Here is a 19,094-nt window from a genome sequence, read left to right as displayed (position 1 = left end):
GCTACCAATAACTTTTTGTGCCAGACATCATATAACAAGGTCAAATTTTAATGTACACACAAATGTACAGCAGCTTAAAAGAAGCAGTTGTTCAAAAAAGTGTCTGATAAATCATCGCCAAGGAGCTGGGAGGGCTATAAGGGCATCTGTGTTAAACCACAGCTCTGTCACTTGTGTACTGTGTGACCTTGGACATATCACTTAACCCCTCAGCTTCTCAGCTTCTCAGCTTCCTCTTAGACAGTCTCTCTACTACTCACTCTACAGCTTCCCAGGTTCTACTCTCTATATGGAGTCATCCATGTGGTGGAATATTTCTTCACATTCTCCCGAAAAGTATTTGCCTCCTGACTCTTGCTACAAATCCCGTTCTGAGAAGAGCATAATTCCTTGACTATTCTTTTATGGGCAAAGCAGTCTCTTCCTTACAAATAGATTTTTCACTCTCACCAAAGACAGTGGAGGAGACAGATGAGAGCAATATAATAAAAAAGGACAAGAACTATGTTGTAAGTCAAGAAAAACAGTTTCCATCCCTGGTTCTGCCTCTGCCTGGTTTGGGAAAAGACGCTCTGTGTCCTCATCTGTAAGAGATGAAATTCGAATATGATACCTGTATGTGAAACTGTGTCATACTGGCACATAAATAAACAAACTGATCAATGGAATACAGCAGGAAATCCAAAAACAGATGTAATTGTGTGTGGAAATCTGGTATATGTACAGGAGATATCTCAGATGACTAGGACTAAGTGGCATTTTTAATAAGCGATATTGGGACAGTTGCATAGCATTTGAAACAAAGATGTATTTAGATAAATTCCTAACAACATATATGTGAACAAACTACCAATCAAACTGGAATTGAAATGTAAAAATATAAAGCTATGCAAGTACTTAAATATGGATGAATTACTCTGTAACCTATGATTCGAAATCCATATTGTGACATTGTGATGAAGGAGGAAACAGACAGAACAGGCTCCATCTTGAAAGCAGGACTCCATCTTGGGCCGGACTGTGGACTTTGAGCTATATGCCCAGTATCTATGGAAACAACATACCAACTGGAAAACCAGACACCCCAGATGGAAGAGCCCCAGGGCTCATACCTAGACTTCATTGCCTAAAAGAATACCTTAATTATCTGTGTAACTGAATAGAGTTATAAATTCTATTATGCTTATTGGGGTATGACCACAGGCCTATTGATAACTGTCCACTGTTAACTACCTAGGCTTAAGGCATATGAATCACGGGTTAACTTGATTGTATCTTTCTTTTCTTTTGTTCAGACTAGTTTCAGGGAAGTTGGGGAGGTGGCTTTGGGCACCTACACGTAGAGTATATAAGGTTTTCACAAAAACCGGTCAGGGTCCTTGGCTAAGAGGAGAATCTGCCTTGGGCCCACTGGTGTAATAAACTGCACTCCACTATCTATATTGTCCTTCTGAGTGAGTTTATTTCCCGGAACTCGTGGTTAAAACAGTGATTTACAGTAAGAAATATAGGTTTGGTCTTCATCCCTGTTTCTGGCACAGAGCTCCTAAAACCCCTGGAATTTCCTAAGTGAGGTGTGCCACAAAGGTGTCTTTTGTTATGTTAAAAAGGCCACTTTGAGACCTAAAGATGACGGCTGGTTGCCAGGAGAACCAACTCTGTGATTAGAGATTTAGAATTTTCAGCCCCTCTCCCTGACCTCTGGGGAGGGGAGAGGGACCAGAGACTGAGAACAATCCCCAATGGTCAATGACTGAACAATCACACCTATGTAATAAAGCCTCCATTTAAAAAAAAAAGAGGGGGAGGGAGACACTGGGGAGAATGTTGTGTTCTAAGAGAATGGAAGCTCTGCACCCCTTTCTCCATAACTTGCCCTGCGCTTCTTTTCAATCCAGCTTTTCTGGAGAGCAGGGCAACCCACTTCAGCATTCTTGCCTGGAGAATCCCATGGACAGAAGAGCCTGGCGGGCTAGATACAGTCCACGGGGTCACAAAGAAATGGACACGACTGAGCGACTATATGCACACATTGCTGAGTTATATCCTTTTATAATAACACTGATAATTTAATAGTAAATGTTTCTCTGAGTCCTGAGACTCTCTAGGAAATTAATCAAACTCAAGGAGCAGGTCTTTGGATCCTCCGATCTATAGCCGGTTAGGAAGCCCAGGAGGCAATCTGGACTAACAGTTGGTATCAGGAGGGGAAGCAGGAGCAGGATGGGGGATTGTGTAGGACTGAATCCTTAAACTATGAGGTATGATGCTATCTCTGGGCAGAAGTATCAGAATTATGCTGAAATATAAGAAAGGCAGCTGGTGTCTGAGAACTGCTTGGTATGTAGGGAAACATCCCCTCTTACCCACAGAGACCTATGAATTTGGTACCAGAATTATAATATGAGGTAAAGGAATGATTAGTAAATTTGAACCTTTTGCACAGCATAATCGAAGACCAAAAAAGAGTTGTTTCTAAAGTTATTAAGTTTAAAACTGAGAAGCAACTTTAATAGAAAATAGGCAAAAGAATAGAAAATTTAGCAAAAAAAAGGTATGAAAGGTGTAATAGTCCTTAAGCACATGAAAGATATAATAGTCCTTAAGTATATAGTCAAAGCTATGCTTTTTCCAGTAGTCATGTATGAATGCGAGAGTTGGACCATGAAGAAGGCTGAACTCTGAAGAATTGATGCTTTTAAACTGCGATGTTAGAGAAGACTCTTGAGACTCCCTTGGACTGCAAGGAGATCCAACAAGTAAATCCTTAAGGAAATCAATCCTGAATATTCATTAGAAGGACTGATGCTGAAGCTGAAACTCCAATACTTTGGACACCTGATGTGAAGAGCTGACTCATTAAAAAATACCCTGATGCTTGGAAAGATTGAAGGTAGGAAGAGAAAGGGATGACAGAGGACAAGAGGGTTGGAGGGCATCACTGACTCAGGGACATGAGTTTGAGCAGGCTTTGGGAGATGGTAAAGGACAGGGAAGCCTGGGGTGCTACAGTCCATGGGTTCTCAAGGAGTCAGACACGACTGAATGACTGAACAACAAAAGTATATGAAAACATGTTCGTTCAAGTTCATTATAATAAGAAAAATGCAAGTTAAAACTATGTGCTGTAATGACTAAGGGGTTGGGGTTAGGGGAGGGGAGGGAGTCTCAAGTGGGAGGTAATATATGTATCAGTTCAGTTCAGTTGCTAAGTCGTGTCCAACTCTTGCGACCACATGGACCGAAGCACGCCAGGCCTCCCTGTCCATCACCAACTCCCAGAATTTACCCAGACTCATGTCCATTGAGTCGGTGATGCCATCCAGCCATCTCATCCTCTGTTGTCCCCTTCTTCTGCTGCCTTCAATATTTCCCAGCATCAGGGTCTTTTCAAATGAGTCAGCTCTTCGCGTCAGGTGGCCAAAGTATTGGAGTTTCAGCTTCAACATCAGTCCTTCCAATGAACACCCAGGACTGATCTCCTTTAAGATAGATTGGTTGGATCTCCTTGCAGTCCAAGGGACTCTCAAGAGTCTTCTCCAGCACCACAGTTCAAAAGCATCAATTCTATGGTGCTCAGCTTTCTTTATACTCCAACTCTCACATCCATACATGACTACTGGAAAAACCATAGCTTTGACTAGACAGACCTTTGTTGGTAAAGGAATGTCTCTGCTTTTTTTTTTTTTTTAATAAATTTATTTATTTTAGTTGGGGGCTAATTACTTTACAATACTGTAATAGTTTTTGCCATACATTGACATGAATCAGCCATGGGTTTACATGTGTTCCCCTTCCTGGACCCCCCACTCACCTCCCTCCCCATCCCATCCCTCTGGGTCATCCCATTGCCACGGCCCTGAGCATTTGTCTCATGCATTGAACATGGAATGGTGTTCTGTTTCACATATGATAATATACATGTTTCAATGGTACTCTCCCAGAACGTCCCACCCTCACCTTCTCCCTCAGAGTTCATAAGATTGTTCTATCCATCTGTGTCTCTTATTCTGTCTCATATATAGGGTTATCGTTACCATCTTTCAAATCTTTGTTGGTAAAGGAATGTCTCTGCTTTTTAATATGCTGTCTAGGTTGATCACAACTCTTCTTCCAAGGAGTAAGCATCTTTTAATTTCATGTCTGCAGTCACCATCTGCAATGATTAGTCTGCCACTATTTCCACTGTTTCCCCATCTATTGGCCACCAAGTGATGGGACTGGATGCCATGATCTTAGTTTACTGAATGTTGAGTTTTAAGCCAATTTTTTCACTCTCCTCTTTCACTTTCATTAAGAGGCCCTTCAGTTCTTCACTTTCTGCCATAAGGGTGGTGTCATCTGCATATCTGAGGCTGTTGATATTTCTCTCTGCAATCTTGATTCCAGCTTTGATTCATCCAGCCCAGCATTTCTCAAGATGTACTCTGCATGTAAGTTAAATAAGCAGGGTGACAATATACAGCCTTGACATACTCCTTACCCTATTTGGAACCAGTCTGTTGTTCCATGTCCAGTTCTAACTGTTGCTTCCTGACCTGCATACATATTTCTCAAGAGGCAGGGTATTCCCTGCCTGGTATTCCCATCTCTTTCAGAATTTTCCACAGTTTATTGTGATCCACACAGTCAAAGGCTTTGGCATAGCCAATAACGAGGAAATAGATGTTTTTCGGGTACTCTCTTGCTTTTTCGATGATACAGCAGATGTTGGCAATTTGATCTCTGGTTCCTCTGCCTTTTCTAAAACCAGCTTGAACATCTGGAAGTTCACGGTTCACGTATTGCTGAAACCTAGCTTGGAGAATTTTGAACATTACTTTACTAGTGTGCGAGATGAGTGCAATTGTGCGGTAGTCTGAGCATTCTTTGGCATTGCCTTTCTTTGGGATTGGACTGAAAACTAACCTTTTCCAGTCCTGTGGCCACTGCTGAGTTTTCCAAATTTGCTGGTATATTGAGTGCAGCACTTTCACAACATCGTCTTTTAGGATTTGAAATAGCTCAACTGGAATTCCATCACCTCCACTAGCTTTGTTCATAGTGAGGCTTCCTAAGGCCCTCTTGACTTCACATTCCAGGATGTCTGGCTCTAGGTTGGTGATCACACCATCGTGATTATCTGGGTCGTGAAGATCTTTTTTGTACAGTTCTTCTGTGTATTCTTGCCACCTCTTAATGTCTTCTGCTTCTGATAGGTCCATACCATTTCTGTCCTTTATTGAGCCCATCTTTGCATGAAATATTCCCTTGGCATCTCTAATTTTCTTGAAGAGCTCTCTAGTCTTTTCCATTCTATTGCTTTCCTCTTATTTCTTTGCACCCTGTCAATCAGATCTAGTCCCTTAAATCTATTTCTCACTTCCACTGTATAGTCATAAGGGATTTGATTTAGGTCATACATGAATGGTCTAGTAGTTTTCCACACTTTCTTCAATTTAAGTCTGAATTTGGCAATAAGCAGTTCATGATCTGAGCCACAGTCAGCTCCCGGTCTTGTTTTTGCTGACTGTATAGAGCTTCTCCATCTTTGACTGCAAAGAATATAATCAATCTGATTTTGGTGTTGACCATCTGGTGATGTCCATGTGTAGAGTCTTCTCTTGTGTTGTTGGAAGAGGGTATTTGCTATGACCAGTGAGTTCTCTTACAACATTGTAAAGCAATTTTCTTCCAATTAAAGAAATTTTTTAAAACTACACTGAGATACTATTCTCCTTTCATCAGATTAATACATATTCAAATTATTGGCAATTTATTTTACTTGCTAGACTGTGAGAGAAAAGAGCTTAGAAAAAGTAAACCCAAGTAGCAATGAACAGCACAGTTTAGTGCTGCATTGCTAGATGGAATGCCATTCCTTATTAACAGAAACAGAATTCCTAGCAGAAAAGACTGATTGCAGGGCTATTGGGGAAAGTTTAATATGAGCCTGAAATGTCTTGTCAGATGAAAATCTAAGCGCTCCAAAAAATGATGAGAGCATATCAAAAGGACACAGCAACCATTTTGAAGGGGCTCCAACTAGCCAAATAAATTTATGATCATTTGAGCATGAAAAGAAATAAAGCTAAATAACTTACAACCTACTGAATAAAATATGAATTCATAAGTCGGTACTGATAATAAACATACAAGTGACTAGGAACATGTAGAGGGTTCTTCCTTACAGTAAAATTCCAAATGATAAATGCAGAGAGGTTTGAAAATTAAATATTTGACAGACATAATTTATTGTATGACAATCATCAATTATTTTAATATTTGATAGACATTACTATTATGAGTACCAGTGAATATCCACTGATTGTTTTATGAACACTGACAAGAGTATTTTTTTTTTAAGTATGAATACATTTCTGAGATGAAAACAGTAGGTTATGATTAGGGGTGTTAGGGTTTTGGTGCTCAATTCTTTACCATTTCCTTTTTAATGTTGCCTGTCAAAGGCAATATCTGCTCTTCAGGGAAATAACAACCAAATGCAAACTGGGTGCTGATTTTTGAATCGCTGGGGTTGACCCAGTAATCTACAATTCCAAACGCTATGCTAGAGATTAGGGATATAAAGCTAGCTAATCATCTACCCTTACAGCAGAAAGCAAAGAGGAACAAAAGAGCCTCTTGATGAATGTGAAACAGAAGAGTGAAAAATCCAACTTTTTCACTCAACGTTCAAAAAACTAAGATCATAGCATTCAGCCCCATCACTTCATGGCAAATAGATGGGGGAAATAATGGAAACAGTGACAGACTTTATTTTCTTGGGCTCCAAAATCACTGCAGATGATGACTACAGCCATGAAATTAAAAAATGCTTGCTCCTTGGAAGAAAAGCTATGTCTAACCTAGAAAGCGTATTAAAAACAGAGACATTACTTTGCCAACAAAGGTCTGCATAGTCAAAGCTATGGTTTTTCCAGTAGTCATGTATGGATGTGAGAGTTGGAACATAAAAAAAGCTGAGTGCCAAAGAATTGATGCTTTTGAACTTTAGTGTTGGAGAAGACTCTTGAGAGTCCCTTGGGCTGCAAGGAGATCAAACCAGTCAACTCTAAAGTAAATCAATCTTGAATTTTCATTGGAAGGACTGATGATGAAGCTGAAGCTCCAGTACTTTGGCCTCCTGATGCGAAGAGCCAACATTGGAAAAGACTTTGATGCTGGGAAAGATGGAAGGCAGGAGGAAAAGGAGACAACAGAGGACAAGATGGTTGGATGGCATCACCAACTCAATGGACATGAGATTGAGCAAACTCCAGAGATGGTGAAGGACAGGGAAGCCTGGCAAGCTGCAGTCCATGAGGTCACAAACAGTTGTGCACAACTAAGTGACTGAACAATGATGTAACTAAGAACTAAAGAGAGAGGTGGAAGTAGGAACAAAAAGGTTTTTAATTTCTTCCCTGATTTTGGAGGAAGTGGATAGTATTAATAAAGGGACTAAGAATAATAAAAGTGGCCACTCAGATATAAGTCATAGAAAATGAAAGGCCAAGTGACTTGGGAGAGAATTCGCTTGAAATAGTAAGTGTGGAACCTCTGAAGAAGAGTCACCAGGGGCTTCAGGATTTCAAGGACTGGAAAATTCCTTGGACTCCCTTAATGATGTGAGTCACCCCAGATACTTTTCCAAGAGAGAATTTCAGTTTCCGTATGCAATCCATAGATTCACTTTAAGAAGTGGTAAACAAGAGGAAAGGACATTCTGCTAAAGCACTATTTATAGAGCTAAAGCACTGGGCTTTCCTCTTGGGTGGATTTTTCCCAGATGTGCAATGTGGAGACTCAGCCAATAATGTGTGATTTCCCATCTACTAGTGTATTATCACTCCTTGGTCTGAGGATAAAAGTGCTTAAGAAAGTTTACAAAGTAGAAGTTCCAGATTGAATTACACGGAACATTGAAATCCCGTGAGCAAATATGGCAAAACCACCAACCATGTAATTATAGGTTCAAAACAACTAAAGAAATCAAGTGACTGAAACTGGACTCCAGAATCTTTAAAAGATCACATCTGGAGATGTCACTCATATTGTACAGACAGTAGCATCGTAATGAATCAAGTCAAATGTAATATGGAACCCAACAGTGAAATTTTGAAAGTGCATTCTCTTTCTAAGTCAGTATAAACATCCAGGACATTATTGAGTCCCTCTTTCAGTTCACATTTAGGATAGGCCCAACCCACTAGACTTTTTGGACTGCTCCAGTCTCAGCCAGCCTCCAGAGGAGACTCCGGGAGAATGAACTTCTTCTACACTATGGTTTCTTTCAGTCAGTGATGTCAATTAGGAATAAATGAGGCAATATGCATATTCAGTTAATGACTTACTACCTACTAAAATTAGGTCAGTCAGCAGGGAAAGCAAGACTCTAGTACTCAAGAATTTTCTGATAATGTGGGCTTGGTTTTATATATTTCTATGAAATCACCTCACTGCTTCCTCCTTTACAACTGTTTTGACTTGATGCAGATTTTCTTTCCTCATACCTCCTTTAGAAAGGTTATACAGGCTCACTCATCTTGGATAATTAGGTCAGTTCTTCCAACTACTTCTCTATGTTAACATTTTAATATAGGAATGGTAAAGTTAGACATATATATAGGTGTTCCTTTGTCGCAATTGAAATTAAAGCCAATTTCTTTGGTTCACAAATTATACTTCTCTGGGTAAATCTTTGTTAGAAACAGTACTCAAATTATTTCTTAGCACACCAATTTGTCTTGAGCTCTTTCTTGCCATCCTATACTTTTGGTCTCTTGGCAAAGATCTCTTTTCTTAGATTATCCTTATTCTTGTTCACTAGTTTCTAACACACTGTGAAACCTGCTATTATATTTGATCTTACTCCTATGACAAGGAACTTTCCCATGTTTTTGGTCATTGGGCCTGTGTATACTAGATACTTTGTCCATGTTAGACCCATTAGAGAAACCAAAGAAGTTTGAATTCAGAAATAAGTTTCCAGAAGAGAATCAAAAAGGTAGAAATGGGACACGATGTCAAAGCATTGCTGAACTGAATTTGATGCCCACTGCTTCACATACCTAAACTAGGCCTCAAGTAACCCATGATCAATTTTGCTTTCAACCAAGGCAACTGTGTTATGTTGTAGTTGTTTTTGTTGCTTAGTGGCTAAGTTTGACTCTTTTGTGACCTCATGGACTGTAGCCTGTCAGGCTCCTGTTTCCATGGGGTTTCCCAGGCTAAAATAAATACTGGAGTGGTTTGCCATTTCCTTCTCTAGGGGATCTTCTCAACCCAGGGATTGAACCCGCATCTTCTGCGTTGGAAGACAGATTCTTTACCACTGAGCCACCAGGGAAGCCCAATTGTATTATCAGTTCAGTCCAGTCACTCAGTCATGTCCGACTCTTTGCAACCCAATGGACTGCAGGCTTCCCTGTCCATCACCAACCCCCAAAGCTTGCTCAAACTCATGTCCATCAAGTTAGTGATGCCATCCAACCATCTCATCCTCTGTTGTCCCCTTCTCCCCTTGCCCTCAATCTTTCCCAGCATCAGGGTGTTTTCCAATGAATTGACTCTTCACATCAGGTGGCCAAAGTATTGGAGCTTCAGCTTCAGCATCAGTCCTTCCAATGAATATTCAGGACTGATTTCCTTTATTATAAGAAACTCTAAAAATACAAATGCCTTCTTGACTTTCTGGACCAAGAGATCATCATGCAAACAATAATATAAAAACCAAAGAAATTCAATAGTCATAAAATTCAGAGCCAAGAGAAAAAAAAATTCACATTAGTGAGAAACAATTGAACCACCTGAAGAAAGATATAAAGAAGTTGCCTTTTAAGATGTTTAATATAGCTGCTGACCCATCAAAAATACCACATCCAGAAGAAGCACATAGAAGAAAATAAAAGGTACTTCAAAGGGCTCCAGTTTCTAGCCAAGATCAGAGCGATAAATACATGAAATAAAATTACTGTGCAGTTTAACTCTTCAACTGAAACATCTTGTGCTAGAAAGTGAATGATTCTGGAACAGAAAACCTCAGACCTCCAGGTCATGTGTTTGCTCCCACCATGGAGCAAGGTGTCATCAGTTCCTGTCAAACCGTTTATTTCAAATTGTCAAATCTTTTTGCCCATTGTTGTTTAAGAAGATCATCACTATCCATGCTTTTAAGCATATTTTCCTAAAAATAAACTGATTCTGAATTCATTTTTGGTTAAACATACTGCTTTCTAATAGATCTTATCCCCCTTCACTTTACCCTGCTAGTCTGCAAGATTTCCTTATCCTTCTAGAAGTTACTATTTATTATTCCAAAACCTATAGTGAACAAAATGAACATGAGAAAAGTGAAAAGCAGAGACAACATTAGTCCCTAAGATATTTCTTAGTATGCCAACTATCAAAACAACCTTCCTTCTAGTCTTCTTCCTACAACAACTTCCTATAACTTAGATTTCATGCAAATCTATCCCTGGGATTCCTTATTCACGAACCAGTTTTATCCACCACACCTACGCTACCATCTCCAGGCCCTTATTTGATCCCTCCATCACTTATCATATAAGAAGCAGTACAAAAATCCATACTATATTGGCCCATAAACTGGAGAAAATAGAACAAATTTCTGTTGACCAGATCAAAACTACTATTGACTAGAACATGATTTTCTGTGGGGTGAAAGATATAACTGTCTCTACAAATCCATTTCTCATCTCTCAAACTCTATACCCATATCACAGATCTTTCATTATTATTCAACAAACACACATAGAAGCTGAGTTTACCAAGATTCCTCAAGATTCAACCCATCTTCCATGCTTCCTTGTTTGAGTTCTACCTTTTCAAGCAAGATCATATTCTACCAACAGAGGATCAAGCAAAAGAAAGTAGGAGTTCAACTCTGAAGTAATCCAGACAAGCATCTCTTCTTCCAAGCAAATATAGGGATCAACACCAGAAGATGAGTCTTGGGCCTGGTGAAACAAATTCAGTCATCTCCCTGAACCCCCAACCTTGATTAGGTACAAGTTTTTCATGGACAAGTTGCAGCAACCCCTACATATCCTCTGTTCCTCTTTTCCCTTGTATAGAAAAGAATAGGCAATTACTAAAACAAGATGTCCCAACAGAGAATTTAGTTAGTCTCACTCCAAGAAAAAAACTCTTTTTAAACAATAAAAGATAGATTATCCCTGTCCTGGAGGAGGGGACGGCAACCGACTCCAGTATTCTTGCCTGGAGAATCCCATGGACAGAGGAGCCTGGTGGGCTACAGTCCATGGGGTCACAAAGAGTCGGACACGACTGAAGCCACTTAGCATAGCACAGCACATCCTTGTCCTGAGATTAATATGTTATTGGATGAATTCACTTAACCATTCAGGGTTTGAGAAAATGTTCCTCATCTCCTGGGTCCTTTCTTTTTCCTTATGCCTGGCTACCCCACGTTAAAATCATATTCTTGCCTGTGCCCAGCTGCCGCACCTAAACCTCATTACTAAACCTTGTCTGGGATCCCTGAATACAAACCCATTTTCCATATCCCACCAGGCTGCTGCAGACACTAATTCCTGCATCCTCTAACCGCGGTTGTCCCTAAACTTCTGCTCAGTTTGAACCTCTAGATGTCCACCCGAAAAAAAATCCAAAAAAAAAACCCCAGCTTGGAATAAACTCTGAGGTTTCAAGCTCCAGTTTATCCTTAAAATTCTCTTTATCAATCTTACCCTTAGCTCTGCTTTCTGTGTCCCTCCTCCCTCCCGACCTAACATTTGTTCATTCTTAGTCCAGATGCTACCTACCTTAGAGGACATCACACAACTCTTCAGCCAGTCCTTCAATGAAATGAAAAACTGATGAAAGGCCTAGGAATATTCTCTGTTGGTTCCCACATTAAGCAGGAAAAAAAAAAAAAGGATCTCAGTTGATCATTTCAAAAAAGAGTTACAGCTAAAGTGATATGAAGACAGAATTGACTAAAAATTGTATTTTTTGACAAACAGTTCTAGTAGTATCTAAGGTTGGGTTTTTGGTGTTTTTTTTTTTTTTTATGGCTCAAAGAAGACACTCTATCCACATGTGTATACACGTGTGAGCCACATGTATATAGACTTGTTAGAGTCAGGTTTTAATTGTTGTTGCCTCATAAAGTGTCTGTCTTACAAGAAAATAAAGGTTAATTCTTTTAGAGAACTGGTATTATATAACCATCAAATATTTCATCCTCATAGATTTAAGACAGTTCTGAAATCTTGCTACATTCTCCCACAGTTCATTCCAGTTTTAACATCAAAGGTGAAATTCCTAAATGTGTAAGACTTAGGTCTTTACATTAAGTTTTAGTATTGCCTTCTACACAACATCGCTAAATCATTTCTGCCCCAGGGTTCACCACTGGTCATTTACTGTGTGAATAGTGAAATATGCAGTGTTTTTGCAAATGGTACAATATTCCAGTGAAAAACATAATGCCCAGGCCCCTCATCCCATCTGCCTCTGGTTTGTGTCAAGCTGACATTCTGTAGGTCAGTTCACTCATCCTTAATACATTGTTTAAATATACAGTAAAAGCAATATTCATAGAGTGGTATAAATATAATACCCCTAAATTACAATTTTATTTAAATACTTTCATCTTCTACAGGACTCATGGAGATCTCAGCATTTCCACAACTTGAGATTTAAACAACCAAGAGAAATATTCTGAGATGGATGATACAAAAGCAAAGTACAAGAGACATAAGTGCATTTTTTAAAGTCTTCTTTTTTCAAACATCATTGCTGGGCAACTTTTGGGGGGAATGGTAGTGAACATATGGATCATTCTGAGGGGTAAAGATCTATGAAATACTTCTATTTATAAAAGCCCTTTCTCCATCTCCATTGAGGAAGTCAGAGTGATGATAAGTATAGATGCTGGTGTCAGTAACAGCAGACCATATTCATCATAAAGGCAACAAGACTAAGAATTAAACCTCTCCACGTAGAATGAAACTACTGAGATTGTTAATTTGCTACATCCACACAGGTGAGTTAGTCCAACACTCAATCAGAAAGTAATAAATTAACATATCATTAATCACCAGTCTCACTAATGAAAAGGACTCCCTGTTTTGATTTCCCAGAAATCTGACTTCGCTGGTATTTAAACAGTGTGCAGTTCACATTGGGCCTAGGGAGGGCCCTGAAAGAGGAAAGAAATCTTTATTTTAATCCCAAATAAGGGCTAAATAGTTGTGTGACTTAGCTTAGCTCAGAAATTAGAGAATAATTTGACTCTTCTTTTAAATATCTATCAAAAACAACCCCCAAATCCAGAAGGAATGTTTCCTTAAACATGAGGATTGCTAAAGCCTGCACTTCTATTTCAAAAATTGTTATAAGCATTTATCATTATGTATAAAGAAAGAGTAAATTTCATTTGGAAAGAAATATAAGAAAAATAAAAATAAATGTATATCTCAAGATTTCATTTAGTTTGTACTACATATATTACCCCCATCAAATAAAAATGCTAAAAGGAATATAAACAAGCAAGCCTGGTTGAAACAAGGCATATTAAAATAACTTTTCTTTTGAGAGGAATGCATGGCATATCTAAACAAATAGTTTCAGTAGATGGAGAGCTTCCTGACAGGAGAGATGGCAACAGATAGTCAATAACATAAGGTAATACTGAGTCATAAACCAAAACTTTAGCTGAAAGCTTCAAAGACCCAAAGAATTACTAGTGAATAACCTTTAAATCCATCGACATGAGAAGAATTTTAAGTATTTTTCAAATGCAGATGTCTGTAGAATAATGAATTCAGTGAATGCTTGACTTTTATTGAGAATTTTTTAAAGAAAACCCATCTCCTAATGTTGGTTCAACAGCAAAATTTTTTGAAATTCAATTGTTGTTAAGTGAGGCCCCCTTCCTCTGCTTTTTGTAATTGTGGGTGATCACTAGACACAACATTTTCCTGCTGTGTGAGCCAGAACCCCAGATGCCTGCCCGGTTTCTATCCTTTCCAATTTACTTTGACATCCTCAGTTCCTTTCATAGGAAATGAATATTAGCCTCTTCGGCATCCTGCCTCCTCAGTGATGTCCCATCTCAAAAGCTATTGTCAGAAACCAGTCAATTCTTACCTGACCCAGACACACCATTGAAATTTAATTCTACAGGTGTTTGGCAGATGAACTGAGAGAAGCCTCTATAATTTCCATTTTCATTCTACAACCCCACTGTTTGGTGCTTAAATCATTTTTCCCCTTCTTCTTCTTGAATGTAACTGAATGTTAAGAGAGTTAATAAAGTGAGACCACACTGTAATTTCTGCTATTTGCTGAAATCCACCAAGCTGGTGTATTGTTTTCATCATTTTGTGACCCTTTCCACATTCTGGCACTCGCCTCCTCCCTATTTGACATGATGAGCTGTGGCATCATTCATGGAAGGATGAAGAGCTTGCCCCAAAGCTAATTCCTCCACCATCGTACTACCTTGGGAGATTTGGCAGAGACCTCAGCCTGTGGGCTCCAGGAAAGTCAGAAAAATGGGGGCAAATGTCACATTTTCACTCCTTTTATACAAGTTACCTCTGATACAATTTCCTTACAAGCTTGCTGGCAATTCTAGAAGCAAATGGACTATTTGTTCCTCCATGGGAATTTTCAAAGCCACAGGATAATGGTTTCAAAGAAAGAAAGAAGGAATGATGAAATAACAACAATGCTATTACCCTTTCAAGGATAAAAACTACTAGCATATTTCAACTGGGTGGTCCAATTATTACAAATGAATATTTACTGTTTATTTGTTTGTTGGTAGTATGACTTATTCCAGAAAAGATTTAAAGCAGCTTCAAAAGAAACTTATAAAGTACAGCAAGTTAGAGTAACTCTAAAAAACATATGGAAAAAAATCAAAGGAAAACTCAGGAGATGGAAAATGAGAGGGAGAAACAAATTCATTAAATAAAATTTATGCTGTGTCCTTTGCTTTGCTAATGGTATGTCACAGATTAATTAAGTAAATTAATAAACTCACAAGTAACAAAAGCACTGCTTGTAGAAGGAGAATATAGTATTGAAGAGCCGTAATAGTTGTACTTGAAATGAAGATTGTAGCAGCCTTTGCAGGACAGATGTTGGTGTCACTAACAGATGGACTCATTTTACTTTGAAAGTAAACATGCATATGCCATGGCTGAGATGCTCTGTTGCACTTTTTAGTCCCCAAGTTCCTAAATATTAAAGCTAACCTGAAAAAATATGGCTTTATTGTGAGTTTATCTGTCAGGGACCATGGCATCAGATTTTCCACATACAGAAGTATTCATAATTTGCATCTTGAGAGCTGATATCCTATTATTTCATGACAATGACAGATGAACTGTAGCACCACCTAATCACACGTGCAGTGTGGACCTAGTTCTTGTCACCTCAAGAATATTTTCTTGCACACCTATGGAAGAAAATTCACCACCAGATTAAGCAGTAGGGGGAAATTCCTCCCTTTCCCAAAAAAGCAATCCTCCACGATTTTGGATGATTTATGGCTCTGCACTGTGAAGTTGGCACCTAGAAAACCAACTCACTATTCACAGAATTGTTCTATTCAAGAATCCTGTGCGTGACCGGTGTTCTGATATGGCAAGATGATTTTTCAAAATCACTAGTGACTGCCTTTCACTTTCACCCCAAGAGGCAAAGCTTGAGAGGAGGCTCCTATTTGCCAACTGGACATGTACAAAACTGGACATAAAAAGTTCAGCTGGTTTTAAATGCCTCTTTGAGTCTTTTATGTTACTCTATCCTTCACTGACATCATGTACCATTTTTTATTGGCCAAAACACTGGCAGCATTTTAAGTTAACTCTAAAATTTTCATCTTAAGGTACAGGTAGCTTGTATAGGCCTTTTCCCTAGCACCAGTGTAGTGAGGTGTGTGGTGAAGCTCCAGTGAATATTGACATGCTTGGTAAAGTCCACAGAAACATGATGTTTAATTTCACAATTCGGAGTTGAGATTTTCAAAACTTCAAGATTGGTTCCAGCCCAAAGTTAGAATATGTCACAGAAGATGGCCAAATTCTCCTTGCTGGGAATAAACACTGGGAGAGCCAGAAGTGTTGAAGTATGCCTCCAGAACCTCTCACTTCCATTTCCAGAGGCCGCTTTCATGTAGCAAGGGTCAGAATAAAAATCTATCTATGTGCTCTTTCACTTTTATCCGGATTCACTCATCTATCCCTGTATCCATAGAAGTAGAAATAACCTACATGCTTCTACCATCACCAAAATACCAATAATAATAGCAGCAGTCCCCATTTACAGAAGGCCTACTGGTATACCTGGCACCACACTATATATTTTATCATGTTATTTCATTTGGGCTTCACAGCGGGTTTATGAAAACTGCTTTTATTACCCTCTGTTTACAGAGGAGGAAACCAAATGTTAGACAAATGCAGTGATTTGTCCAAGATCACCCAACTAACAAACACTAAGTCTTTAAAAATGTGAGGCTAATGAATCTGAGAAACGCAAATCAAAATCACAATGAGGTACCATCTCACGTGGTCAGAATGGCTGCCATCAAAAAGTCTACAAACAATAAATGCTGGAGACGGTGTGGAGAAAAGGGAACACTCTTGCATTGTTGGTGGGAATGCAAACTAGTACAGCCTCTATGCAGAACAGTGCAGAGATTCCTTAAAAAAATGGAAATAGAACTGCCATACAACCCAGCAATCCCACTGCTCAGCATACACACCGAGGAAACCAGAATTGAAAGAGATATTTGTACCCCAATGTTCATTGCAGCACTGTTTACAATAGTTAGGACATGGAAGCAGCCTAGATGGCCATTGGCAGATGAATGGATAAGAAAGTTGTGATACGTATACATAGTGGAATATTACTCAGCTATAAAAAAGAACGCCATCTGAGTCAGTTCTAATGAGATGGATGAAACTGGAGCCTATTATACAGAGTGAAGTAAGTCAGAAAGAAAAACACCAATACAGTATATTAACACATATACATGGAATTTAGAAAGATGGTAATGACAACCCTTTATACAAGACAGCAAAAGAGACACAGATATAAAGAACAGACTTTTGGACTCTGGGAGAAGGTGAAGGTGGGATGATTTGAGAGAATAGCATTGAAAGATGTATATTACCATATGTGAAATAGATGACCAGTCCAAGTTCAATGCATGAAGGAGGGCACTCAAAGCTGGTGCACTGAGACAACCCAGAGGGATGGGATGGGGAGGGGAGGGGGTGGGGGGTTCAGGATGGGGGGACACATGTACACCTGTGGCTGATTCATGTTGATGTATGGCAAAAACCACAATACTGTAAAGTAATTAGCTTCCAGTTAAAAGAAATAAAAAACATTTTTAATAAAATAAATGTGTGAGACTAATGAAAATTTCTTTCAACTCCTTGGAGAAATATATCATAGAAATAACAAATTATTAGAAACCTATGAAAAATATTCCACACTACTTATAGACGAACCATGAAGTTATTAGGAAATATAATTAATGAAGCATAGAAGGCCACATGGACAACACTAAATTCGCCTCCAGTCCAGACAAGCTGAATAGCCTGGTGGTACTAGGTTTGGGAGTCTGCTGCAAGTTGCTGGTTGTTAACCTACACAAATTACATAATGGCCAACTGGTGTCAGTAACCTTCAGGTCTTCCTGGGAAGGTAGGATCCAAAGGGCAGAGTCCACAGTCACTCCTTCATTCATAATCCACCCAGATATTTGAACTAGCTCAAGCTGCCTGAAAACACTCTGCTTCAAGAAACTCAGCAAACACTCTATCCAACTGAGAGCTTAGTAAAATGCCTACAACTAATCCATGGCCTGTGGGTTCTCTGGGAGCTAGTTTGAGAGGTCAAAGCTTACACACAAGGGAAAACAAAACATGTGCGAATGTAGATGAATCTTTCATCCCAAAGCAGTGCTGGAAAACTCATGTAAATATACAAATACACTGAGCTGTATTGTGAAAAGAGCCATTTGTTTTACTAAAACAAGTTGGTATGGTGCAAGATTTTTCTTGGCAAATAAACAGAACACAATGGGAAAATTTGTAAACAGTGAGGCTTTCTGGCAATTTCTTAAAAACTGAATGAACAATCTTTCCAAAAGGTAAAAAACTTCCTTTTCCTCAATCCCCCATGAGCTCCTACTCACATATAATCACTTTGACAGTCAAAGAAGATGAAGAAATATAGCTCAATGATCAGCAGAACTTGTTAAAAGGACCATTTGGTTGCTAGTGAGCTAACCTGCCAAATTTACAACTTGGGGAGCTATAGAGGCCAAGCCATTCTAGCCGGAATGAGAGGTATCTCAATGATGGTCACGTACTAGAGTTCAGGAGGTGAAGAAATCACTCCTCTTTCCAGAATTCCTCTTAGTGTAGTCTTCGTCACTGTGATGAAGGTTCAATACAGGAATTGCTTTACTTCCCATATGCTACTACAGAACCCAAATGTTCTTGCTTAAACACAGGTTTCATTGGAAAAGTGTTAGCTGAAGTTCAAAAATAGAGAGGAAAAAAGTTCTCCAAAGATAAGATACGTGATGTTAGCTTAAGAAATCTCAGCCTAGTATGGTCGTACCTCTCTCCCAAGCAGTTCCCAAGCCAAATGGATGAAGTCTATAAGTCTGTCTTTAGTAAACTATACATCTTTCTTTTTCTACTTGGTCATTCAAAAGCATTGAACACACACAAACACACACACACACAATTTTGGAGTCGTTGTCTGAATCATGTCATTCTATAACATGCTCAAAAGGATGTTTACATCACACATCTTAAAACTGCAAAGGACTGTGAGTAAATCTTGTCTTAATTTATATCCAAAATATCTTTAAGTGAGAACTTTATACACTTTATCATACATAACTGTACGAAACTACACATAAAAGATATATATTAGGTTTTTCTACCCTACTCCAATTCCTCCTCCCTGAGGAACTGGTAATGACCTTTTAATTACTTCAGGGTTTCCCCCATCAAAGTTCATAGATGCTACTTAAGTACTTAAAGTCTACCTGCCCTCAGCCAAGTAAATGATGTTAACAATTT

The 19,094-nt window shown here is 38.9% G+C and overlaps 1 long non-coding RNA gene across 1 annotated transcript; it reads left to right on the top strand.

Annotated features, from left to right (window-relative positions):
• The first annotated feature begins 1,819 nt into the window (after positions 1–1,819).
• On the top strand, positions 1,820–12,981 carry LOC145516424 (uncharacterized). The gene is made up of 3 exons (XR_014061378.1): positions 1,820–2,893; positions 7,089–7,610; positions 12,632–12,981. It is a non-coding gene; the product is annotated as an uncharacterized LOC145516424 (long non-coding RNA).
• Positions 12,982–19,094: the final 6,113 nt, after the last annotated feature.

This window comes from Giraffa tippelskirchi, chromosome 8, assembly GCF_054371585.1.
Source record: "Giraffa tippelskirchi isolate mGirTip1 chromosome 8, T2T-mGirTip1v1.2.pri, whole genome shotgun sequence".
In the NCBI taxonomy this organism is placed as follows: Eukaryota; Metazoa; Chordata; class Mammalia; order Artiodactyla; family Giraffidae; genus Giraffa; species Giraffa tippelskirchi.
Note: the sequence above shows the minus strand (reverse complement) of the source record. Positions and strands in the feature narration are given on the sequence as shown.